Source organism: Anabrus simplex, chromosome 4 (assembly GCF_040414725.1).
Source record: "Anabrus simplex isolate iqAnaSimp1 chromosome 4, ASM4041472v1, whole genome shotgun sequence".
Lineage (NCBI taxonomy): Eukaryota > Metazoa > Arthropoda > Insecta > Orthoptera > Tettigoniidae > Anabrus > Anabrus simplex.
The window spans coordinates 165,092,950-165,120,339 of record NC_090268.1 but is presented as its reverse complement, the minus strand read 5'-3'; positions in this window follow the sequence as shown (position 1 = coordinate 165,120,339).

Genomic DNA, 27,390 nt, shown 5'->3' with positions numbered 1-27,390 from the left:
ATCGCTTGGATCTTTATTGGATTTGGCTTTATTCCATCACCGTCGATAACGTGTCCTACAAACAGTGTTTTTTCTTGGCAAAATACTGATTTGGCTAAATTAACTTTAAAACCAGTACTTTCCAGATTTTCTGACGGCTTGTCGAGTTTGATACAGTGGTCTTCAAAAGTTTCGCTTGCTAAAACCAAATCATCCACGTAGCATGTTACGTAGACTTTGATCTCAGGTAACAAATTCCTGTCCATAACTCTTATTAATACCACGCAACTATTTTTTAATTCGAATGGCAATTTGCATTACACGTTAGTTTGGTTATTAAACACGAATCCAGTCAAAAGTCTTGATTTTTCTTCTAATACTATATGGTGGAATGATGATGTGAAATCTAAGCTCGTGAAATATTTCATGTTCTTAAATTTCTTCACTATATCTTTGATTTTCGGGACTTGTTCATATTCCGGTATTAGCTTTTCATTCAATTTTCTAGCGTCGAGTCATATTCTCAAACTCCCGTTACCTTTCTTCACAATTACAATTGGATTTAGATATGTTGTTGTCTTAATGGTTATTCCATCATCTACCATTTATCTGATAAGCTTCTTTACATCTTGAAAATACTTTTCGTGGATGTCGTATAATTTTCCCTTATATGGTTTCCAATCGTTCACTACCAGTTTGTATTTAAAATTTTGTATCTGGCCAGGTTTGTCCTTAAATATGTCAGAATACTTTTCTAAAATTGCATTCAACTTCTGTTTTTCCTTAGCATTTAGCTTGGTTTCAGCAATCTTTTTCCATATACTTGGTTCTTCCCTTTCATCTTCAACACTCAAAATCTTTTCTAAACTTTGTATTACCTCCTCTCCTTCTTCAGATTCACTCAGCCTCCTTTGGGCCGTGTATTCTTCCACCTGTCTTTGTATTTCTAATTCCTCAATTTTCACATGTTCTGAATCTTGTGTTTCTTCATTTAGCTTGATTCTTTCTTTTGTTATCTCTCCATTAACCTCGATAATGGGGAATCTTATTTCCTGTTTTCTCAAATCAGTGGTCATTTCTGTGGCTACCATAAAATCAGTCCCAAGAATGATGTTGTATTTTATCCTTTTCATTATTATGAACGGATATTCGAATATCATTCTGCCAACTTTTATCTTCAAGTATGTTTGTAATTTGCACTCAACTGTCTTATCCGGTATTATTCCTCGTATTTTAGGTTGTGCAACTGGTATTGCAGGTAATTTATCCTTTTGATTGATTTCATCAAATAGTATTTTCGACATGACGCTTATGCTCGCTCCAGAGTCAACTAAGCAGTGCGTCTTCAGCCCGTTTATCCGCACAATAATAATGGGTAAGCGTGCTCTGTTGTCTTTATTATGAGCCACAATAGGAGGATTGTCAATTGCAGTATGAACTTTGATCCCAAGATAAGATCCATATCCTCTCATCTTTTCTTGACCGTCTAATATGGATGTCATCGGTGCTGCATTGAATTGTAATCTTTTTGCATCAAAATCCTGTTGATGCTGAATCAGGGAGGGAGGATGCATTAATTTTCCAGTGTATAATTCTCTCCATTCACCGTGACCTACTTCATAATAAAAGGATTTGGAGGTCATCTGACATATAATATCGGGGATGGATTGATGAATTTTTTGAGTCCCTGACTCTAACCATCCAGATTCCTCTTCATTGGAAATATTTACTCTGCAATAAAGTCCACAGCACATGGGAGGATGTGGAAATTCGATCTTGCTTATGGGATATCCTAAGTCAATCTCCAGTTGAGATCCTTTGATAGATGATTCCAGAAGCTGATGACCCATGATGAAAGAGGCCATAACATTCGGGGAATGATATAAGAGGGACCGGGCAATGTACCAAGAATCTAGTCTGGCCTGACACAGCCTAAATGAGAGTAGTTGCATTTCATGTGAAGTATATTTACTTAGTGTAATGAGGCCCCATTGCAATTCAGCCTTTGAATAGGAAGTTTGACTTATATCCAGAAGGCGACGAACATCAGTCTTATTGACATGCAATTCCCTCTTTATACGGGTGTGTTTTATTTCACGATCCTCCTTATCCCACCACTCAGACAACATTCTACAGAAAGGACAGGTAGCTCTTTTCTTCCTCCCGGAGGCTCCGAAAGATTCATGGAAAGGGGTGTTGTCTGTAAATAAAGAAAGGAGAGACTCCCTTGAAAGGCTAGATGTATGGGCGGATAACTGGGTTCTCCCTGATGGATCAGAGATTGCCAGATGATAGCCGCCAATCGTGGTAATATAATTAAGGTCGAGTCCTCGGCAGTATTTTATTTCAGACTTGGGGCCAATCCAATAGAGGTGTTTTCGGCTTTCTAGATTAATGCTCCATGCTGAAGGAAGATGTGTAGAAGCTGGCAGAGTAATAATACCGGGTTAGGTTCCTACAATTTGAAAGGGGCAGGAGAGGGTTTCAATTAAATGTTCCATTAAGAACAGTTGATAGGGACTGATAACACAGGTCAGTGCCTTCGTCATGTCGCATGTGCTAGGTAGGACAGGATTTAAAATGGTTCCATCGTGGGCCACGTTCAAGATAACCTTGGCCAATGTGAAAACGGTGTTGATAACAGTTTTTGTCTTGGGCCACGTACAATCATATATCAAGCTTTGGTTTAAGTCAATCTCTCCTTCTTCCACATGTCTTAGGTTTAATATATGAGACTTCCATGCATCAATGTCAGAGGCAGTATGGGGCCCTATCTCTACAGTCTTTTGTGAAACAATTGACTTCTCTTGTGCTCCAAAGAAGTAGAACGTACATCCCGTGATTATTTGTTTCTTGGTCACGATATACCCTGTGTCAGATCTGGTGGATTCCCTCACTTTCAGCTCAGTGACCAATGCTGGGAAGGTTTTTGCCTTGATGTCCGAGGGAGGGTCACACACTGGGGTTGGAGGGATATTGCGATTGATTCTTTTTGATTTGGAATAACCTATCCCGATAAATCCTCCTGTGAGACTAACACCTCCTGCCATTCTAACCATCCACAATAGAATGTATATCAACAATATCCAGTAAAAGAGTCGCATGTTTGGCTGTTTCTTGGTCTTTCCACGCCGGTCACCAGAGGAACAGATTTTCACCATTACACTTTCACAGTTGCCTGAAAAAATAGTGGGATATCCCTTGTTGTCTTTATTATCTTTTTGCATATCTTCCAATAATTCATCTGGATCTACATCCCAAGATTCAATCTGTAAAATACACCAGTTTTCAATTTGGTAATTCAACTTATCCCTTGTACTATTTATTTCTTTCCCTAACCTAAAATTGGCGTTTTTTCGTTCCGGGTATCCAACGCATATGCTTGAGCTTCCGGGTTTAGCTTTTGCTCATCTCTTTTTTTCTCTTATATTCTTGTAATTCCAAGCTCTCGGCTCCTTCTAAGTCTCCGTTTATGTTCCGATCCTTCATTGTGTCTTCCCATTTCTTCTTCTCTTGGGTTTCTCTCCTCCAATCTTGAATGTATTGCCTATTTCTGTTTTCTCTTCCGTCATAATTGTTAATCTGTCTTCCTCGATACATAGGTATTCTTCTATAATTGCCTCTATCCCTACTATTCCTGTATTGGTTATATGGTCGATGATATGGCACAAATCTTCCGTTTCCGTCTTGCCTTCCGACCTCGTGACAATCCTGCCTGCACTTGCATCAGCTCTCTTCTCTCATCCTTTCTTCATCTTCTTTCCATTCTCTTCTTCTAGGATCCCTATCATTTTCTCTCCTTTCGTTAAACGATTTCCTCTTGTCGTTTTCCCGATCTAATACATTTATTACTTCTTCATTGTTCGCGCTTCTATTTATTCTATTCGTTGTATGACTAGATGTCATGTCGAGTTGTCTGAGTATACTCTCCATCTCTGTTGCTGACTCTACATTCGCAGCCGCAAGTAGCCTTTGGATCTCTGGAGGGAATTGTTTTTGTATCGTTTTTATCGCCTCCAGTTCACTAGGCGCTGAATCCAGATCTTGTAATCTTTAGAACTGGTATGAAAAGCAATCGCTCTATCGAGTTTGTGCCGTTAATGAGTATATATTTGAATACAACTCTAATCTGAGATTCTGTTGAATCTTCGGATTCCAGAATCGTTTTAGAAAGGCTAATTTGAACTCTTCATAATCGTGAAAAGTATATTTGAGAGCCTGATACCAAAGGTTTGGGTTGGCGCCTAGGTGTTTCTCGACTACCCTAAGCTTTTTCTCTCCTGGGATCCTGTTTTCTCGGAAATACCCCTCCATTTCACGTAGAAATCTTTTCGGTGACATGGCTGCGGTATTGTTGAAATGTTTAGGTCGGTCATCGTAAGTTTTGATGATATTTATGATAGCTGGATGTCCATTGCCGTTAGTTCCTATTGTCATATCCTTATTGCTCTGGTCTGTTTCTCCAGATATAGTTGGTGTTCCCTCTCTCTCATTAATCTGCACTTCCACCATCCTCTGTTCATTCGGTTGCTTCGATATAACCGATTTTGTTATCTGGATTTCATTTTTAATATGTTAGATCTCCTTCCTCATTTGATCCAATCCTTGCTCTGTCCTAATCATTCTTTCTTCGGTTTCATTCTTTTACTTTTCGATTTCTTCTTTATGCTCCCTATTTTATCTCCAGTCGTGTCACGCGCTGTAATAAAGTTCACTTCCATTGTTTTGTTCGTCGTTTGTACAATTTCGTTTATTCTTTCTATCTTTCCTTCGTACTGATTCCATTTTTCTTGTGAATGATTCTTATTGACTCCATATTGTCCGTCAGTCTCTTGATCTCATCCTCTTTCAAGCTTTGAATATACTTCTTACTTTCTGTTAATTTCCCTCTGATTCTATATACTTCTTCGTAGATCTCTTTATTTTTATTTTCCATTGTCTCAATCATTTCGGTTCGAAGATTAGTTAATCCAGTTTTTAATTCGAAAACTTCTCTTCCGATTTTACCAATTTCTGTTTTCATCATCTCCTTCTGCCTCTCTTCCATTTTTTATATCTCTTCCATCTGGTTTCGCTGGAGTTCTTCTTGTTTCTGTTCGTACTCTTCTCGAGATTTTATCACTTCTTGTTTTCTCATCATCTCTTGTTGACTTTCTTCTTGTTTCCTGTTCATCTCCTTCAATATTTCTACTATTCCTTTCTGCTCTTCTTTCGCCTTCTCTATCTCCTCGGTTATCTTCTCTATCTCCTCATCCTTTTTCTGTAATATCTCTTCCTCCTCCTTCTGATACTCCTCGAATTGCGAGCGCAATTGACTTATATTAGACATTTTAATGTTTGTATTTTTAAATTTCGCTAAAGTTCCTATTTCTCTATATATGTATAGATTACAATCACAATAATTATATCAATACTTAAATCCAATTTGGGATTGACAATCTGACTTCCCCCAATAAACCAACCATCCTACTATCTCAGTCACATGTGACACTCAAAAAGAAGCATTCTTGGTATTTCTTAATTATCCTATTAACCATCTCTATCTTAATATAAAATCCTATCATAATCTGAATTAATATTATCAATCAACTTAACCTATCAATTATTCAAATTATTATTATTATTATTATTATTATTATTATTATTATTATTATTATTATTATTATTATTATTATTATTATCGATCTCTCCTTCCGTTCCCATATGCATCCGCATATCTTCTCGCTTGATTCTTGATTTCCACTTCTTTTCTCTCTTTCCTCTATGTAGTAGCGTGAAATAATTTCTGTTGTTCTACTGTGCTACTCTTCTCTTAATCTCAATCATAAGTGTCCAATTCTAATGATTTTCTTCTTCCTCTCAGACTAACTTCACAATTATACATCAAGTTCTCTTAATTATTCTTTCTCTTGGTCATGCTATCCTCTTTCTCAGTCTTGCCTCATTGGTGGGCATTGATTCTTCTTGATGCGCCATATATTCATTTTGTAACTGCTGGGCGTTCTCATTCTTGCTCCACTGTTGTTCGCCAAATTTTCTTGCGCCACGTTTTGAGTACCGCGGCGTCTTCTTTTCTTGTCCCACTTATGGGAGTCATTCTTTCTTCCACTTAACTACACGCCGGCGTTCAAGAAAGTCTCCAGCTAGCTATGCTATACAACTCAGGGATTATCGTATATCAAACTAAAATATTGTTTTTTTTACGTGACTCCGACTGAGATACGCGCCCCTAATATATTCATCATATCTGCATGACTAACAGGTCAATAAATCAAAATGCGACCAATCCTAAATTCCATTATTTCCATTATGAAATTACCTTAAATGCCTTATTCCTTCGTTTTCCTGTATTTTCTCTTATTTTATTAGAAAAAAGGCATTGCGTATTAGATCCACTGAATGTTTTAATCTCACCCTCATTTTTCTTCATATCCATTTTTTTAACTCTAGTCAGTGGATACTTTTAAAATTTTACCTTTATAACTCATGTCGTTCATTTCGTTCCATTAGGGGCCGGTGACCTTTGATGTTAGGCCCCTTAAAACAACAAGCATCATCATCAGTTTCCTTTTGGGGAGTTTCTTCGAGACTGGGACCGTGTCTCGTCCTGAAGAGGAGCCAGGTTCAATCAACTGGCTTTCCTCAGCTCTGCACTGTACATTTCCAGCTTCTGGCAGATGCGAAATGGTATCAGAAGACAGAGTTATTTCGGGGCAAATCTTCTTCCCTCCTCGAATATCGAACATTTCCTCCGCAAACTCAAAATCCTTGCGTCCTCGTCCCGTCTTTTTGGTTGTTATCTACGTACTTTTTAAAATTTATTTCTAATACTCTCCATCTATTCTCGCAATTGGTAGCATTTACATTAAGGTTGTATTTTAAATTTAATTCTTCGGAAATAAGTTCCCACATCTTCTTAAAATTTCTGATTTTAAGGCTTCCCACTTCTTTCTTATGATTTTTTGTTGGAATCAAGCAATAACTTTGTGGTGTTATTACTCCACTTCACACACTGTGAAACATTTTCATCCAGATTTACAATCTCATGTGCTTCTAGACACGGATTAACTGCAGGGCTCTCTGCTCCATGGAATACAAAGAAGTTGCTCAAGTAACCTACAAAATAAGTAAAATTACATAAATATAACCTCACTTCTGTATTTATGTTTAAGCATATATATTTCAGACTTTCAACTAATACTATTTAGTCATTCACGTTATCTTACGGTATACCGGGCGAGTTAGCCGTGCGTGTAGAGGCGCGCGTCTGTGAGCTTGCATCCGGGAGATAGTAGGTTCCAATCCCGCTATCGGCAGCCCTGAAAATGGTTTTCCGTGGTTTCCCATTTTCACACCAGGCAAATGCTGGGGCTGTACCTTAATTAAGGCCACGGCCGCTTCCTTCCAACTCCTAGGCCTTTCCTATCCCATCGTCGCCATAAGACCTATCTGTGTCGGTGCGACGCAAAGCCCCTAGCAAAAAAAATATCTTACGGTGTTCATCCATTTCAAAGCATAAAGTTGAGAATAGAATCCTAATTAATTCATTCACTTCACAGATTACGTTACACAATCAACACGTGGATCAAAACAGCTGATGTCTCCAACCACCACTTCTGTTCGTAGAGGAGAAATCAGCTCGTCACGTTTCAAACGTGTTGCCAACCGCGCATGCGCATATTGTCGATAAGTCGAACTATCACGGATTCGTTCTGCGAACAAACCTTGTAGTTTTGCGAGGCGTTACGGATCCCTTTTTCACATTTGGAAATCGAAACACAGGACATATTTTTAGTTTTGAATATACACATGCATTGGCCGGGAGTCGAGCTATGCCATCTTGGTTATATACGGATAATTACTCTACTATATTAGCATGCCTTCTAACTTGCAACATACGTATAAATAACATTATTAATTTAATACTGAACCATGAAAACGATTATTTAAACTGTAAATTCACTCTATTTCTTGTAGATGAATTCCATGCGACGATCTTTCTGACGAACGAAGTGTTTTATGACTCTCTCATTAACCCTCGCTGGTCACACTTCCTTAAATGAAACTCAAAGGTCACACTGGGGTCTGATGAACCCCAATATTTTAATGAATTCTAAATAAAAAATTTACAACATATTGCAAAATAGAATGCATGGATGGATTCAGAGACTAATTAAGAATGTTCTTAGCAATTTGTGTCATTGTTTTATAACATGAAATCGATACTACAATAAAAATAATTATAACACTGAAATAATCTTATGTCTAATGAAGAATACTGAAAACATTCTAATTTTTTGCGGTTTTCCTCAGTAATAAACAATTTACTTGTATGCACTTTGCTAACAATCACCACTGGTCTAGTAAAAGTAGCAGTGTGCGTAATTAGGTTATTACATAATGTTACAGGGGTGTTCAAATTTGAGCGTTTATTCACTACAATCAATGCACAACACTGCCCGATGTTCATCGCATATCGCTCGTCGGCAAGACGAGCACATGAATTTTGTTCTCCGAACTTTTACCCGTGGACAGAAGGACGCCTCTGCTTACGAGCTAGTTCGTCACATGGTGGAATTTCGGGATTCATCTTCAAAATATCACTGATTGACAACTGAAGAGAACTGCTAAGTGTGGGTGCATCCAGACGTTCTTTTAGGAAAGATTCAATCAGTCCCGAAGCCAGATTCTTAATTCGTAATCATCTATCAAAAGTTCCCGTGCTTGTAAGGGTGTTTTTACATGTCTTTCAGGTCCCCTGCTCCCAGGAAAATGAGTGACAATGTGTCTTGCAACAACTCTTCCTTGTTTACCTGGTTCATCTGCATTCCACAAATAACCATTCTTGCCCTTCAAGACAGAAGTATTTCTTATTCTCGCTGGTACTTCTTCATCTTCTACCACACTCATTTCACTCTCCGAACTCGATGGCACAACTACAAAATCATCATGAGCATCAGAATAGTCTGTTCCAAAATCGCTCACATTTTCATCGTTATCTTCTAAAAGCACCTTACGGATATCTTCATCTGACCTAAGAGCCACACCTTGAAACGAAGAAACCATCTTCAATATTCAGTTTTACTAATCCTGAAATGAACAACACTCGTTTAATATTTCGCTCCATTCTAGTAACGAAAACAGACAGCAGAACAGGAATAAATCGAGTAAATGTCCAACTCGCATAATATTGTGGCTACTCCAACCACTACTCTTATACCTTCATATCTTCCACACAATATAAATAACATTCGTTTGAGCGCCAGTTGCTTTTTTAAGAAAAACAACAAAATTCGGTAGAGCATACCTCTTATATCAATTATCTCAAGGCGTGAGGTGATAAACTCACATATCTGGCAATATACAGGGATATGGATCAGGAAAATATTAAATTACTGTTGCATTTCCACAATTGAGGATTGTACATGGAACTGGAATCACTTATTATAATTAAAATAAAACTGAGTTTATGACTATAATTTACGTGACAATGAACAATCATTGACGTCTTTTAATTTAACAAAATAAATATATAGTGAGATTTGCGGTACTAATAAAACGAAAATTTAATCTAAACAAAAAAGCTATTGGCATGAACTTGAAGTGAGATGTGATATCGCCGCTGATTACATTCTTCTTCATGTTATGAATGCATAACATGTCTGATGCTTTAATTACCTGATGTCTGCTTACACCGCTGTTGAACTTGAAATTCTTGGGAAAACCTATGAGCTGAAGTCGGGAGCCGTCTGCTGTTATCTTCTTATATAACAAGGAGTTGGCCTACATACCATGTACGCGTGTAGAGAGCTCCAATGTAATTACGTCCACTCAATATATTATAAGAAATTTGAAAATATTATTGAAACATCTTGTGAAGTCCATCCTCACAAGAAGATGATGTTTCTTTATCAGCATAGTACCCGTCTCTGCTCGGATACAACCACCACTTGTAGACCTCCTCGATGATTACAAGACCTCTTGAAAACACAACTCTTAGCTCTGACCATCACACTAAGACCACTTCTTCCATTTGATACATCTGACTGTTACATATGATCTGCACAATATGAACTGAATAATATGAACTGAATAATATGAACTGAATACCTCTCACCACTGTCGCATCGACTTATATAACCTCGCGATGACGACTCATCTCCCTACTCACTGTTCATCCCTTCCACTTCAACATACAGTAGCTGGCGAATACTGACACTTGGTCGCAATCACGTGCCCACGCACTGATGTCATCAGTCATGTGTCGTCTAAGCGTACCCAAGCGGATTGAGAATGACTATGCTGAATGCGTCACCGGGAAATCTACTTGCACAGTGAAACATAGCCTCGATTGCAAAATACTATGCCAGCTCATCTAGCCAGAGTTACAAGCCACAGCATGACAATATGAAACCAACAAATCTCACTTACTACAATACAGAATAAATACCAACAAATTTCACTTAACCCATAATTAAATACAATAATATACGTGATACCTAATTATTACAGTCTAAGTGATGCGAAACAGAATATAAAATCTAATGAATCGGGTTAATAATAATAATAATAATAATAATAATAATAATAAATACTGAATGGAATCTGTAACCTTGTTGTACGGTTACAGAACGCCTCCCTCATGAAATAATCGATTAAATGAATCGATTGATTCATGAAATATATACATAATCACCTGAAATCGAGTACACCATAGATACATGTATAAAAACGCCCTTTACAAATTGGGTACATAGTATCTTCCATCTGGATGTTCGTTGTTACACATATAAAACATTCATCACTTATCATTTTCACTTTGATTATACAGTATTATTTACATACAGATTACATTTCTTTCTCACTTCTGTCGTTTCAAACGTTCATTTAGTGTCCAAAAGTAATTCTCGAAGACATTTCATTATATACACTTTCTCCAAGCACTGGAGTTTATTGCACTGCCGTGCTTCACTTATTATCACAACACACGCTAATTTCACTGAAGTCCTGTTCGCAATGCCAGCTTCATAAAACATGGTGAATTAACATAATAATGAAAATTAATCAACAAACTCACATGATATATTTCTTAAGATTTCTTATATTGTATGTGCCTACGATATTTCCTTCCTTGTCTTCTAATGAATAAGCACATTTCCCAATCCGTTTCACTACAGTGAAGTATCCCTGATATAACAAGAAAAACTTAGAAAATTGACCAGCTTCTGCTGATGACGGGAGTGACACTCTGAGTAAAACCTTGTCACCAAGTTCAAATTCATCCAATATAGTCTTACAAAAATTATCATGCACAATCTTACCGTGTTATCCTTCTTAGGTATAATAACAAGTGGATATAAGTTAGGACTACATGATGGTTCAATTATATTATAATCTAGCATAATGTCAATCTGCTCTTCAACAGCGCTAGCGTATTTTAACGGAATGGGATATTTCGGTCCTACAAAAGTTGAGTTATCAAGAACATTAAATTTGTGTTCGTAAAGATGTGTTCTACCAGGCCGGTCACTAAAAACATCACTATGTGATATCAATAATTCACACAATTCGTCCCTCTGACTCTCCGCTAAATTACATTTCTCCACTGTCTCATACAATTCATCTCTAGAATCTCTCTGTATAGACACATGGCAGACATCAATATTTTTTCTAATATTAGGAATTTCACAAGACCCTTCCGTACTAGAACACACTTTATTCGCACTAATTTCTGACAAAACATCATATGGTAAACTGACTTCCCTGCTACTCTTTCCCCAAATAAGATTGACATTACACAGATCAAAATTTAATTTAGCCTTGTGACACGTTAACCAGTCGGTACCTAAAATAACGGCATAAACTAAATTAGACACAACTAAGCATGGTTGGAAAATACATTCTCCACTTATGATAATGGGGACAGCTATTTGTTTATTCACTCTTGTAGACTTGTTTCCAACAGCTGTTACGATGAACGTATTCCTCACTGAAATTTCCGCTACCTCATACTTCTCTCTCAAAACTTCCTCATACAGCTTGGAATTTACACATGACTTCTCACTACCAGAGTCCAACAAAATCTTAAATTTTCTGCCCCATATCAGCAGTTCAATCGTCGGTGTAACAGTAACACTACTTAAATTATCCTCATTACATAATATAAGATCACTTAACAAATCTTGCCTTATATCTAAATTTAAATTACACTTATAAAATTTATTGTCTACGATTAAGTCGTCACTTAAAACATTTGAATTATTGCTACTTAGGTCACAATCATGTTCACTTACAACTATAGGCTGGTCGACATTAACATACTTATCTACCTTATACGTGAACTCACCATTTACGGACTGTCTCAGTGACCTGTTTATACAGTCCGTTGCGCGTTTAAAGTACTTGGTTCGGTTACAACTTGTTGGTTACACACCTCAGTCGGCCTCCCCTGTTGCCTAGTTCCTCTAGCTTCATTATTATTATTATTATTATTATTATTATGGCCTGTATTCTCCCGCCTCCCAGCTTCTGGTTGATTACCATAATCACGCCTCCCAGTCCTGAAATTTTCCGAACTATTTTGATAATTTCTCTCCCTGTGGAAATTATTATTAGGTCTCTCCTGATATTCTCTTCTGCAGTTACGATTATTCATAGGCCTGTCCTGATTATTAGATTGGTTACCCCTTCCTTCTACATTCCTATTTAGTGTCCTACTATTATTCAAGCTACTACCTAAAGCATCAAAACTTTCCAACAAAATCTCCATTTCCTTAATAGTCTCCACTCTTTGCATACAAACAGCTTCTCTTATTCTATCGGGATAGTGCTTAGCCATAAGTCTAACTATATCAGCCTCAGGTCCAATACATTCTAAATTTCTCCACACCAAAACATGAACCAAAAAGTATTCAGTCATTCTAACACCCTCGTTAGAATTATACCTGCCAAACATTACTCTCTCTCTCTCTCTCTCTCTACTCTGAACACCTTCACTCCAAAATTTAGCTATGAATTTTTCCTTAAATTCAGTTAGACTAGACATCGAGCTTTTATATACTTGAAATCAAGACTTAGTCTCTCCTACGAATGCATTAGATAAGATCTCCAATACAGTTTCCCAGCTAATAATATTGTCTCTTAATTGAACAGCAAATTTCTTCTCTACTACTCTCATAAATTCCATCGGGTTAAATTCTTTCCCAGAAAACTTAGGTATATCATGATCTCTAGTGATTAAACCATTATTTACAATCATTTCACGTACATTTCTACTATCACGCACTTCTTTCTGGAGTTGTTGTTTGTTTGAGTCATCAGTCCATAGACTGGTTTGATGCAGCTCTCCATGCCACCCTATCCTGTGCTAACCTTTTCATTTCTACGTAACTATTGCATCCTACATCTGCTCTAATCTGTTTGTCATATTCATACCTTGGTCTACCCCTACCGTTCTTGCCACCTACACTTCCTTCAAAAACCAACCGAACAAGTCCTGGGTGTCTTAAGATGTGTCCTATCATTCTATCTCTTCTTCTCGTCAAATTTAGCCAAATCGCTCTCCTCTCACCAATTCGATTCAGTATCTCTTCATTCGTGATTCGATCTATCCATCTCACCTTCAGCATTCTTCTATAACACCACATTTCAAAAGCTTCTATTCTCTTTCTTTCTGAGCTAGTTATCGTCCATGTTTCACTTCCATACAATGCCACGCTCCACACAAAAGTCTTCAAAAACATCTTTCTAATCCACGAACCTGCTACGCAGGCGTAGCAGGGGGAGAGGTGATACTCCCACGTGGCGCGTCCCAGGTGGCGGATAGGGGGGTCCTAACCGGCTTGCCGGCGGACTTGAGGGAAATAAAATACCTCTCGCGGACCAAACACACACCCCCTGTGGGTGGGGGAGGCTGACGAATAATACACCCACGGTATCCCCTGCCTGTCGTGCGAGTGCGACTAAAAGGGGCGACCAAGGGATGAATGAATTAGAACCATGCAACTACTTTTGATTCGTACCATCATGCGGGGAACACCATGGGTTGCATGTACTTGCGAGTAGTATCACTAATATGGTACGAAATATGTTTGTGATTCGTTGCAGTAAAAAGCCTGGCCTGGTGGATTCCGGTACCCGTGCGTTGTACCCATGTGGGCAACACCGCGGGTCTGGGCGTAGCCTGTGAGTTGTACCACTATATGAGCGACACCGTGGGTCTGCGTTGCCTGTGATTAGTACTCACTATGTGCGGAACACCACGGGGCCCTTGGGACCGGCACCCGTGACTAGTACCCTAGGTGAGGAAACTCATCGGTTTGCGTTGGCTGTAAGTGACGCCATTGTGTGCGAAACACCATAGGTCTGCGTTACCTGTACGAAGTACAATACTTGTGAGTAGTACCATCTTTTGTGGAACACCGTGAGTCTTCGCTACTTCTGATTAATACCCCAACATGACACATACTATGGTTCTATTTTACTCGCGACTTGTACCATTCTGTGGGGCCTTAGACGTGGATTTTGCACCCCCTTTAGACACCAAGCATCATTGTGCTTTATAAGTGGTACCTTGGTCGGTAATACTGTTATTTTCGTTCTCTATTGAATCCGATCCACTGTTTTTTGTTTGTTTGTTTGTTTGTTTGTTTTGTGGTTGTTGAGTTCCTGTCCATCCATTCATTCTTCCTGCCATATTTTATTTTTATTTTGATCAGTGGATGCCTTTGTAATTTTTGTTCTTTCATTTCGTACCATTAGGGGCCGATGACCTTCGCTGTTAGGCCCCTTAAAACAACAAGCATCATCATCATCATCTTTCTAATTCCGATATCAATGTTTGAAGTGAGCAAATTTCTTTTCTTAAGAAAGCTCTTCCTTGCTTGTGCTAGTCTGCATTTTATGTCCTCCTTACTTCTGCCATCGTTGGTTATTTTACTACCCAAGTAACAATATTCATCTACTTCCTTTAAGACTTCATTTCCTAATCTAATATTTCCTACATCACCTGCCTTCGTTCGACTGCACTCCATTACTTTTGTTTTGGACTTATTTATTTTCATCTTGTACTCCTTACCTAAGACTTCATCCATACCATTCAGCAACTTCTCGAGATCTTCTCCAGTCTCAGATAAAATAACAATATCATCGGCAAATCTCAAGGTTTTGATTTCCTCTCCTTGGACTGTGATTCCCTTTCCAAATTTCTCTTTGATTTCCTTTACTGCCTGTTCTATGTAAACATTGAAAAGGAGAGGGGACAAACTGCAGCCTTGCCTCACTCCTTTCTGGATTGCTGCTTCTTTTTCAAAGCCCTCGATTCTTATCACTGCAGACTGATTTTTATACAGGTTGTAGATAATTCTTCGTTCTCGGTATCTGATCCCTATCATCTTCAGAATCATAAACAGCCTGGTCCAATCAACATTATCGAATGCCTTTTCTAGATCTACGAATGCCATGTACGTGGGCTTGTCCTTCTTGATTCGATCCTCTAAGATCAGACGTAAAGTCAGGATTGCTTCACGTGTTCCTACATTTCTTCTGAAGCCAAATTGATCTTCCCCCAACTCAGCTTCAACTTGTTTTTCCATTCTTCTGTAAATAATACGTGTTAAAATTTTGCAGGCATGAGATACTAAACTAATAGTGCGGTAGTTTTCACACCTGTCAGCACCGGCTTTCTTGGGAATAGGTATAACAACATTCTGCCGAAAATCGGATGGGACTTCTCCTGTCTCATACATCTTGCACACTAAATGAAATAACCTTACCATGCTGGTTTCTCCTAAGGCATCCAGTAATTCAGAGGGAATATTATCAATTCCAGGTGCCTTGTTCCTATTTAGGTCACTCACAGCTCTGTCAAATTCTGACCTCAAAATTGGGTCTCCCATTTCATCAGCATCAACAGCCTCTTCATGTTCCAGAACCAAATTATCTACATCGTTACCTTGATACAACTGTTGGATATGCTCCTGCCATCTTTCTGCTTTGTCTTCTTTCCCTAGAAGTGGCTTTCCATCTAAGCTCTTAATATTCATGCACCTAGATTTCCTTTCTCCAAAGGTTTCCTTGATTTTCCTGTATGCAGCATCTACCTTTCCCGGGACCATACAGCCTTCGACATCCTTGCACTTCTCCTTCAGCCATTCTTCCTTAGCTACCTTGCACTTTCTATCCACTTGATTCTTTAATCGCCTGTATTCTTTTCTGCCCTCTTCATTTCTAGCATTCTTGTATTTTCGTCGTTCATCAATCAAGTCTAGTATCTCCTGAGTTATCCACTGATTCTTAGTTGATCTTTTCTTCCTTCCTAACATTTCTTCAGCAGCCCTACTGACTTCATTTTTCATGACTCTCCACTCTTCCTCTACTGTGTTTCTTTCGGCCTTTTCATTTAGTCCTTGTGCAACATGTTCCTTGAAACGATCCATCACACTCTTTTCTTTCAACTTGTCTAGATCCCATCTTTTTGCATTCTTTCCTTTCTTCAATTTCTTCAACTTCAGATGGCATTTCATGACCAACAAGTTGTGGTCAGAGTCCACGTCTGCTCCTGGGAAAGTTTTGCAATCCAACACCTGGTTTCTGAATCTCTGCCTAATCATAATGAAGTCTATTTGATACCTTCCAGTGTCTCCAGGTCTCGTCCACGTATACAGCCGTCGTTTGTGGTGTTTGAACCAAGTATTGGCGAGGACTAAATTATGGTCAGTTTCCTCAGCCTTTTCTTCAATTTTCTTAACTTCTCCTGTAATTTTTCTTCCGATTCTCCCACCTTCTGTGATAATGATTTTTGTTCACTCTCTAGATCACCTACTTCTCCAAGTTTTCTTTCCACATGTTTTACCCTACTAATACATTTCCTAGTTTCTTGCCCCACTGTATTGGTTATCTTTTCAAACCTTTCTTCTACTAACTCATTGATTTCTCCTTTATAAGACTCGATCTTGGCGCCTAATTCATCAATCTGTTTGATGCATGTCTCACTAATTTGCTCTATTTCCGTATGGAGATTGCTCCGACCCAATTCCGTCTCAGCTCTGATGTCACTACACTCCCTATTTACCTTACTTTCTAAATTATTAATTTGCTTACTTATTTCTAACACCTTATGATCTATCTTATTACTAACATCATCGATCTTCTTATTAATACTAATACCCTGAGCTTCAATTTTCTCACTAATGATATTATTCTGAGATTCAATTTTCTCACTCAGAATATTATTCTGAGATTCAATTTTTTCACTAATAACCGTTTCAATTTTCTCACTCATAATATTATTCTGAGATTCAATTTTTTCACTAATAACCGTTTCAATTTTCTCACTCATAATATTATTCTGAGATTCAATTTTTTCACTAATGACCGTTTCAATTTTCTCACTCATAATATTATTCTGCTCAGTCATTTTGGACATCAGCAAATTAAATAAACCAAGGTCAATCACCCCTTTACTTTGATCTTGCGTGACAGCGTTTTCCTCAGTTTCTACTATTTTCTGACTTTCAGCAGGTCCCAACTTAGTCACCAACTTCCTATTTATGTTACCACCTTGGATTTCCTTGGACACAATGACCTCAGCCTCATCACCTGACTGCATATTGCTATCCTTGTCCATCTTCGGTTTCCTACTAATTTTTCGCGATCTCAAAGCTATTTCCCCTTGCACTTCCTCTGACATAACCCCTTAAATACAAACTTCAACAATATGACCTTCCTAACATTACTCGGTGAATTTAACATGTGCGTACTCATTAAAAGAACTCATCCATGTATATTGCCATTCAGAAACACTTTTTCTGAACCTTTCGAGTCCCACGTTGCTGGCAACACGTTGTGGCTACTCCAACCACTACTCTTATACCTTCATATCTTCCACACAATATAAATAACATTTGTTTGAGCGCCAGTTGCTTTTTTAAGAAAAACAACAAAATTCGGTAGAGCATACCTCTTATATCAATTATCTCAAGGCGTGAGGTGATAAACTCACATATCTGGCAATATACAGGGATATGGATCAGGAAAATATTAAATTACTGTTGCATTTCCACAATTGAGGATTGTACATGGAACTGGAATCACTTATTATAATTAAAATAAAACTGAGTTTATGACTATAATTTACCTTACAATGAACAATCATTGACGTCTTTTAATTTAACAAAAGAAATATATCGTGAGATTTGCGGTACTAATAAAAGGAAAATTTAATCTAAACAAAAAAGCTATTGGCATGAACTTGAAGTGAGATGTGATATCGCCGCTGATTACATTCTTCTTCATGTTATGAATGCAAAACATGTCTGATGCTTCAATTACCTGATGTCTGCTTACACCGCTGTTGAACTTGAAATTCTTGGGAAAACCTATGAGCTGAAGTCGGGAGCCGTCTGCTGTTATCTTCTTATATAACAAGGAGTTGGCCTACATACCATGTACGCGTGTAGAGAGCTCCAATGTAATTACGTCCACTCAATATATTATAAGAAATTTGAAAATATTATTGAAACATCTTGTGAAGTCCATCCTCACAAGAAGATGATGTTTCTTTATCAGCATAGTACCCGTCTCTGCTCGGATACAACCACCACTTGTAGACCTCCTCGATGATTACAAGACCTCTTGAAAACACAACTCTTAGCTCTGACCATCACACTAAGACCACTTCTTCCATTTGATACATCTGACTGTTACATATGATCTGCACAATATGAACTGAATAATATGAACTGAATAATATGAACTGAATACCTCTCACCACTGTCGCATCGACTTATATAACCTCGCGATGACGACTCATCTCCCTACTCACTGTTCATCCCTTCCACTTCAACATACAGTAGCTGGCGAATACTGACACTAGGTCGCAATCACGTGCCCACGCACTGATGTCATCAGTCATGTGTCGCCTAAGCGTACCCAAGCGGATTGAGAATGACTATGCTGAATGCGTCACCGGGAAATCTACTTGCACAGTGAAACATAGCCTCGATTGCAAAATACTATGCCAGCTCATCTAGCCAGAGTTACAAGCCACAGCATGACAATATGAAACCAACAAATCTCACTTACTACAATACAGAATAAATACAAACAAATTTCACTTAACCTATGATTAAATACAATAATATACGTGATACCTAATTATTACAGTCTAACTGATGCGAAACAGAATATAAAATCTAATGAATCGGGTTAATAATAATAATAATAATAATAATAATAATAATAATAATAATAATAATAATAAATACTGAATGGAATCTGTAACCTTGTTGTACTCACCCACAAAAGTCACACTGGGGACCGACCAACCCCACGCTTGATTCAACCACCTACTAACCGGAACGCAGATAAACAATGAAGCTGCCGGTTTGGCCATGGCTCCACAATGGTGCCAACTTAATTTACGTACAATGGCAAGGCCATAATTCCCGTGCTATCCAATTCGTTATGAAAACAAAGATTCCCTGGGTCTGAGGGACCCCAGTGTGACCATTGAGGGTTAAAGCTGGGTATACTGGCCACAAAGTCCCGTTCAGTAAACAGCATGGATAACGCATTCAATCCGTCGTGGCAAATGGTTGACCGGACAACGGTGTTTACTCTTTTCAAAGTAGAAAAGCAACGTTCGGCTTCTGATGTAGTCATTGGAGTTGTTATGAGAATGTCCAGCAGTTTAACAGTTTCTTTGAAATTGTCACACAAATGATGCCTTAAATAATCATTTTATAATGGTGTCGGACCTTGGATGTGGCTGAAATCCTTTCTCATGTACATTATCGACAATTCTGTATCTAAACGATCTTTACCGAGCATTGGGTGATTTTGAACGGTGGTATTCGGATCCTTGGTTGGGAAATCCAAGGTTTACTTTAGGAAGTTACCTGATAAGAATAGTGCTGAAGCGATTTAATGGCCGTTGAATTCGAATCGATGCTTCACATTTCTTGTGATTACGTCACAAACTTCCAAAGCTGCAACGCGATGATCACTTACAGAATCGTCTGGGCGCTTACGTTTCGTTTCTTGGGAAACTGATTTCTTCGTAATTTCATCCATATTGCTTCTTACAGACGATATACTTGTTTCAAAATATCTCAGCGCCGTTTCAATATCATTAAGGTCAGTTTTTACTTTCTGTAGTTGATTGAATAATATATCAACATGGGACATAACATGATGAAAAAATGTCAACCAAAAGATGTATTTATCATTTTATAACATTCTTTCTATTGCTGAAGCTTGATTAATGGTCGTCGTCTGTCGTGATTGTTCTTGTATTTCACTTCTGTGTTCATACATAACATTCACTGTGCGACTTTTGAAATTCCATCGTGTAGGCGCAGAACGAGGTACCCTTCGCTGTACTATCTTATCCAGCGCAGCAGTATGTTGCGGAGAATTAGAAAAGAAGGACGGTATTTCTTGTAAATTGGAAAAAAAATAACCCGACTTGCTTGTTTTGTGACGACGCTTGGGCCATTATTAAATTCAATCGGTGAGCATAACAATACACAAAATGTGCTGTTGGATACTTCTCCTTGATTTTTTTTGCACACCCCCATGCCTGCCACTCATGACATGTGACCCATCATAACACTGAGCAGTTAGTTTGTCTGAAGGAATGATCGGTAAAATTTCATTTAAAATTGTTTGCGTGAGTGTTTCGGCGTCAGAATGAGGTGGTAAAAGAAATCCACCAAAACGCTCAACCGGACAACCATTTATGACTACCGGTAAACTAAAACCATCTGACACTGTTGAGCGCAGTCGCTAGTTTCATCGGCCATTATAGCAACAAAAGATGCCTGTCCTAATTCATGAGAAATTACATCACGACAAACTGCTAACATACTGTCCAATAATTCATTTTAGATGGTTTTAGACGTGCCTTTAAACTGCCTAGAACTTCCTAAATATTCTCTTAACGTGCTATCCAAATCGGCGCATTAATCAATTAAGCTATGAAAAATACCCCGGTTTAGTGAATCTTCTCTTCCTTTCAAAAGATCCACTGAATTTTATACAATTATTTTGGATAGAACATACCTATTTTTTGTGACATTCTCATTATGCATTTCAATGTTAATCCAATACGCAGAATCGAGTTGTTGTTGAATGTTCACAGTTCCTAATAATGTAAGTTCTGCCTAATTGTTCAAATGAGTCTTTGAATTTTCATGCTTCTTAATTTTCTCGCTTAGATGATCGAGATGCTTCACTCCAGTTTTTGACCATAAGGGCTCACCACTGAATAAAACGCATGGAAAGCAGAACAGAGCATTTGCATTGTTACAGCCACAAATCCATTTATGTATATTATACATATATCTTTATTAAAACGCCTTATATACGCTTTACCTCGACTGGAACCTGACACTTCTATGGTTAAATTCGGAAAGAGTCTCCTTGTTCTTTAATTAGTAGGGTTGTGACACTATATATCGAACACTTAAGGTTATCTCTATGAATTATTGAACAGTATTTTTTCCAGTGAAGAACAGGCATCTAAAATAATTATAAAACCTTAACGGAACATCCCCTGGTTGCAAGTAGCTTGTTCAGACTTTTAAAATGTATAATTTGTAGGCTCTGGGCGCCCTTAAATGCAACAGTTGTATTCCTTCATATATCGAACGGTCTGCGTTGTGTATCGATCAGTGAGGTCCTATTTATCGAAAATGATTTTTATATATCGAACGGCAAGGTTTAAAATACCAAACAGAAATATTTATTATAAATCACTTTACTTTAGACATTATATGATTGTAATAATATGAGCGAAATATAGTTCCGTTTTTATGAGTTTCGACTTGACAGTTAACCGGATGTCAGGCATTGGTGCCAAATTGTTAAGAGAACGAACAGCTGATCCACGACACACAACACGAACGGAAATGTATATACTCGAATACAAGTCCAGAATCAGTTAGTCTTTGTAGCATCTTACATAACTCACACAAAATTACCGGTAACAATAACTCACCACATATTTAGGATAAGGGTATACGATAAAAATACTGTATATCAATGCTCGAACAGGTAAATGCGAGAGAATGGTATGTTGGAAGGCGAACAACTTTATGTCTATGCCTTCTGGCTATTTCATCCACCACGTAAACTGGGTACTAGGGCTTGTTTCGTTTTACAAGATGCATCAGACCCCCCTTCCTCATGACAGCGCGAACCGAAATATTGTGCTCCTTCAACCACTCAATCAAGTCATTATTTCTACACGACATTGTTGGTGCTTTGTCAAGAATGACCGAATGAACTGACAAAGACCGCTAAAAGAACTGAGCACTGTACAACACACAGCTGATAGCACGTGGTTTCGGTAAACAACAGATCGACAACACTGTTAACTGGAAATAGATTCTAACGCGCTCTATCAGACCGATCGGCTGCCTATGATTGGTTGTTTATTAATTAACTTACCCCCTGCGGGTGGGGGACGCACATGTAGAATACACCCGTGGTATCCCCTGCCTGTCGTAAGAGGCGACAAAAAGGGGGGAACATGGCGCGGACATGGATTGCGGTTTGGCATAATGTGTTGGACCTCCTGTGGATGTGAGAGGCTGAATACATCCATAGGTAATCCCTGCCTGTCGTAGAAGGCGACTTAAAGGGTCATGTGGCCATGGTCCCCTCGTTATTTTTTATTATTTTTCCGAGGGTCAGATGTAGACCATTCCAAATTTTGATATGCGTGCTGCCCGGAGATGGGCCTCTTACGTGTGCGATTACGCCCAAAAGCCCACAACTGCCCACCCAAGAACATTGCGGGTAGGATCGCCATGTGCCTTGGCAGTAATATCCCCCTGACAACCCAGGTCCCCGCACAGCCGAATGCCAGAAGGACATATTATTATAAATTAATTTTTTTTCTATATTTAGTGCTCTGTACACGCTATGGGGTACATGCTATTGCGGGTGACTGGAGGAAGGGAGTCCTAGTGCTCATTGCCTCAGTCATCCCGTATTAGGCATCGTCCAACATCGGACCCCGGGCAGTACCTGCTATGACCAGGTTGGTATTGCCTTGGCTGTTTGGTTCGGCTACAGAGACCCCTGATCGGAGTGGGTGGCATTCGGGGAGGAAGCTTTCGGGCATGGCTTCCAAACAAAGTCGGCTCTCTCAAGGTGATCCCCCACCTAAGTCTTTAACTTTTGCTTCCCTGAGAGGTTCAACTCCCTGGGAAAATGCACAGCGTGAAGGAATGGGATCCAGCTTTCCTAGTTTTCTGGTCGCTACCAGAACCGATGGGCATGATTTTAAGCTGGTGAAGTCGATCCTTTTTAGTAGGCACATCGAAGGCGTCTACGGCGAACTCGAGGACCTCAAGAAAATGCGCAACGGTAGTTTGCTTATGAAGACTCGTACAGCACTGCAAGCTGATCAGTTGGTTAAGTGCGAGCACTTTGGCGAAATCCCCGTCAAAGTGGAGGAGCATAAGTCCTTGAACCTGGTTCGCGAAGTCATCTTTCACCGCGACCTTATTTTGAACACTGACGACGAGTTGATGGAATACATGAAGAACCGTGGCGTGACACACGTCCGGCGCATTACGCGCAAGGTCAACGGTGAAGACGTTGCCACTGGTGCCTTCATTGTCTCTTTCAAGTTGTCAGTGTTACCAGAGAAAGTCAGGATAACAAGTTATCGTAGCGATATGAGGCCGTACATCCCGCCTCCTATGCGATGCTATCAATGCCAGCGATTCAGACATATGGTATCTGGCTGTTCGAATCAGGCTGTATGTGGTACATGTGGACGAGTAGCTCACGGCGCGGAGGAGTGCACAACTCCATACAAGTACACTAACTGCTCCGGTTTTTTATTCTCTTCGGGATCGGAATTGTCCGACATATCTGAGTGAGAAGAAGTTCCCAGTCTGCACAGCAAGGGGGGAAGACTAACGGTACTATGCTCACCGGGCTTCCGGTGGTGTTGGCATTTTTGTACGTTCTGATACCTACAGCGAAGAGGTTCCATTAAGAACCCCACTCGAGGCTGTAGCTGTTCGCTTTCCGCTGCCTGTCATAGCAACAGTGTGTAATATTATCATTTAGACTTTCACGGCCCGTGTAACTATTCATGAGTTCTATTTTTGGGCTTATGCCGTGTAAATAATTATAAAACACACTCAACGTTTCAAAAGGAACCTTGCCTTTCTTCATCAGGAGACCAAAGAGAAGAGAAACGACGTATTGATGGTTGCTAGGAGAAAGCAACAAGGAAGCTACAAATGGTGCCCAAAGATGTAAAGGGGACGCCATTTTAGCCCAAGAGACAATGAATAGTGGCAGCAGAGCATTACTCTCTAATGGTTCTGATTATAGGTAGCCATGATTCACTGAGGTTGTAACCTGTATCGCGGTTGAAATTATCTGGATGTTTACGTATTTCAACCGCCTCCCTGATAATTCTTGGGCGATATTGCTTTATACGGGCAAGAACATCCACTTCTTGGAACAAGACATCATGAGCAGGTGTTAGGGCATGGTCAGCAACAGCTGATTTATCAGGTTGGTTGAGTCTGATACATCTAGTATGTTCTTTGATGCGAGTACACACCGTTCTCGAAGTCTGCCCAATATAAACCTTGCCACAAGTACAGGGAACTCTGTAGATACCAGGTTGTTGTAATTTAGGCAAACTATCCTTAGTTGGTCGCAGGAGTTGTCTAATCTTAACTGATGTTCCAAAAACAGTTCGTACATGGTACCTGCGTAAGATTTTAGCAATACGATCCGTCGTGTTATGTATGTAAGGTAGGTAAGCAGTTCCTTTTACATCTTTTTTCTTAACAGACGTCCGATTATGTGCCGATTTCAGAACCCTTGAGATCAAAGCTCTGCTGTAACCGTTGCTCTCAAAGGTGGTTCTCAAGGTGTTAATTTCCTCTTGTAGATCTGACGCTTCACAAATCCTCCTGGCCCTGGTAGTCAGAGTTCTAAGGATACCATGTTTCTGGGCAGGGTGATGGTGAGAATCTGCGTGGAGATATCTATTGGTGTGTGTGGGCTTACGATACACGCTGTGTCCTAGAGATCCATCCTCTTTCTTGGTGACGAGAACATCCAAAAAAGGTATCTTGCCGTCAGATTCCATTTCCAAGGTGAAACAAATGGAAGGGTGCTGGCGATTAAGGTGATCCAGAAAGTGACCAAGATTGTCTTCACCTTCCGTCCATACGACGAACGTATCATCCATAAATCGCCACCAGATCTTCGGTTTGCAAGGTGCCGACGACAAAGCTTTCTCTTCGAAGTTTTCCATGAAGAAATTGGCCACAACAGGAGAGAGAGGACTTCCCATGGCCACACCATCTGTCTGTTCATAATATTTCCCATTCCATAGAAAGTAGGAGGAGGTCATGCAGTGATAGAAAAGCCTTGCGATCTCTTCAGTAAAGATATCATTAATGAGAGACATGACACCGTCAACAGGTACTCTCGTAAACAGAGACACCACGTCGAGACTCACCAAGATATCGCCTGGCTGAAGTGATATAGTTTTTAACTTCTCAATGAAGTGTGTGGAATCCTTAATATATGAAGGGGTGTTACCTAGGCGTGGTTGAAGAAGACTACCTAAATATTTCGAAAGGGCATATGTCGGGGAACCAATCGTACTGACAATAGGCCTAAGAGGAACACCCTCCTTATGTATTTTGGGAAGGCCATACAGTCTCGGAGGAATAGCATCCCCTGGAAGGAGACTCTTTGCTGTATCTTCTGGAATAGAAGATTGCTTGACCAATTTGACGGTCATATTTGAGTAGCGAGTTGTGGGATCACGACTGTTAATCCTGTATATAGGATCAGCTAACAAGGACGAGATCTTGTTGTCATATTCATCTTTATCCATCACCACCGTCGCGTTACCCTTGTCAGCGGGGAGAACGATTACATCAGAATTGTCCCTTAGATCTTTTAGCGCCCGGATTTCACCTTGTTTTAAGTTGGACTTAGGTGGATTAGCGGTCTTGAGAACTTTGGAACATTCTTGTCTAACTTCCTCAGCCTCTTCAGGTGTGAGGTTATGTACCGAGGATTCTATAGATGTAATAAGTTCCTCAATTGGAATTCTTCTAGGCGCTACAGCAAAGTTGAGACCTTTAGCGAGAACTGCCTTTTGGGTTTCATTCAAAGGCATACTGGATAAATTTACGACAACTTTGTTGGAATCGTGTCTAATGGTATGTGGTTTCTGCTTGTCTTGTTCCAAGAAGTGGATGTTCTTGCCCGTATAAAGCAATATCGCCCAAGAATTATCAGGGAGGCGGTTGAAATACGTAAACATCCAGATAATTTCAACCGCGATACAGGTTACAACCTCAGTGAATCATGGCTACCTATAATCAGAACCATTAGAGAGTAATGCTCTGCTGCCACTATTCATTGTCTCTTGGGCTAAAATGGCGTCCCCTTTACATCTTTGGGCACCATTTGTAGCTTCCTTGTTGCTTTCTCCTAGCAACCATCAATACGTCGTTTCTCTTCTCTTTGGTCTCCTGATGAAGAAAGGCAAGGTTCCTTTTGAAACGTTGAGTGTGTTTTATAATTATTTACACGGCATAAGCCCAAAAATAGAACTCATGAATAACAGTGTGTAATGTTTATTTTCCACCAGGCCAGCATCTGAACATAAATGATGTCGCTGCTCATATTGATCAGCTTCCACCACCCTTCCTCTTATTCGAAGATTTTAACGCCCATCAACTCATATGGGGATCTGAGGCGCTTTGTCTCCGGGGAAGAGAGCTGGAAACACTACTACAGAGCTGGATTTTTGTATTTTGTACACAGGGGAACCAACTCACTTTAGTGTACTTACGGCACATATTCTCGCATAGTCTATGCAGCCGAACGTTGGTTCCACTGTTTCGGTGGAATGCACACGATGATCTCTGTGACAGTGATCATTTTCCCATCATTCTTACCTTGTTGAAACATAAACCCGCTGAAGCTCCCCCTCAATGGATTCTAAAACATGCTGATTGGCCAAAGTACACATCACTAGCTGTCCTTAACGATGATATCAGGCGGACCGTCGGCGTGGATATACCTTACGTAACCCAAGTTATTCCTGCTGCTGCTGCTGCTGAGGAGTCCATTACGTTTTTCTCGGGGACTCCTCGCCGAAAACTCGTTCCTTGGTGGAACGATGAAATAGCAGCAGCCATCGAGAACGCCGTCGCGCTCATAAGCGTTACCGTAGACAGCCTACGGTGGCCAACTTGGTAACATTTAAGAAACTCCACGTTAAGGCGCGAGTTCTTATTCGACAAAGTAAGAAGGCTTCATGGGAGAGATATGTGTCGTCTATGACGTCACATACTCCATCATGCCAGGTGTGGACTAAGCTTCGACGGATTTCGCGTATCC